Below are 1458 nucleotides of genomic sequence, written 5' to 3'. Positions count from 1 at the left end.
CCAGCTACTTGGGAGGCTGAGGCAGGAGAATTGCTTGAACCTGGGAGGCGGAGGTTGCGGTGAGCCGAGATCGCGCCATTGCACTCCAGCCTGGGTAACAAGAGCAAAACTCTGTCTCAAAAAAATAAATAAATAAAATAAATAAATAAATAAATAAATATGTTAATACTTAGAAAGCTCTCAGAAAAATCAAATAGGCTGGGCATGGAGGCTCATACCTGTAATCCCAGCATTTTGGGAGGCTGGGGCAAGTAGATGGCCTAAGCCCAGGAGTTCCAGACCAGCCTGGGCAACATGAGAAAACCCCATCTCTACAAAAAATTAGCCGGGCATGGTGGCACATTCCTGTGGTCCCAGCTACTTGGGAGGCTGAGGTTGGAGGATCACTTGAGCATGGGGGCAGAGGTTGCAGTGAGATGTGATCATGCCACTGCACTCCAATCTGGGTGACAGAATGAGACCCAATCTCAAACAACAAAAAAAAAGATGAGTATGTTTATTAAATAAGTTAAACATATACTTTGAAGATTAAAAATAATAAAATTTTCAAAGTTACAAGGAAAGCATCTGGTATGTTGTATATGTTTGAATGGAGTCTTAGGAACAATTATGTTACTGAAACTGCCTTTGCGAAATTATGACTGAGACAGTGAAAGAAATCTAACTTAACTGACTTCATCTTGCTTCTAACCTCCAAGGTCTCCTTGTTCTTTCCTGGGCGTAGGCTGAACTAACTTTGGGAGAAGCTTAGTTTGTAGTTTATAGTTTAAACAAAGAGGGTAACAGCCCTTTTCCAAAGCAGACCTCCTTCTTGCCTGGAGACTAGATTGCCTTTGTAGGACTAACGTTAGCCATAAGATTGGAAATTATGGTTTAGGAGTCATGCAGCTGGAAACTACAAAACTCTGACCCTCCCTAAACTGCTCCTAAAATCAGTGCTTGAGATATTTTGCAGACCCTGCACTTGATGGATCAGCTGGCCCCACCCAGATCACAAAACTGGCTCATCTGATCTTGTGGCCCCCACCCAGGAACTGACTGAGCTCATGAAGACAGCTCCAATTCCTTACGATTTCATCTCTGACTAATAAGCACACCTGGCTCACTGGCTACCCCCAACCCACCAAGTTATCCTTAAAAACTGTGCCCCCCAAGTCCTGGCGAGGTGGCTCATGCCTATAATCCCAGCACTTTGGGAGGCCTTGGTGGGCAGATCACAAGGTCAGGAGTTTGAGACCAGCCTGACCAACATGGTGAGATCCCATCTGGCATGCACCTGTAATCCCAGCTACTCCAGCAGCTGAGGCGGGAGAATTGCTTGAATCCGGGAGGTGGGGGTAGCCAGTGAGCCAGGTGTGCTGCAGTGCCATTGCACTCCAGACTAGGAGACAGAGTGAGTCACTCTCAAGAAACAACAACAACAAAAAACAAGATCTTTATGACCTGTTTCTTGTGCAG

The sequence above is a fragment of the Cebus imitator genome, unplaced genomic scaffold (assembly GCF_001604975.1).
Source record: "Cebus imitator isolate Cc_AM_T3 unplaced genomic scaffold, Cebus_imitator-1.0 Scaffold70, whole genome shotgun sequence".
Lineage (NCBI taxonomy): Eukaryota > Metazoa > Chordata > Mammalia > Primates > Cebidae > Cebus > Cebus imitator.
Note: the sequence above shows the minus strand (reverse complement) of the source record.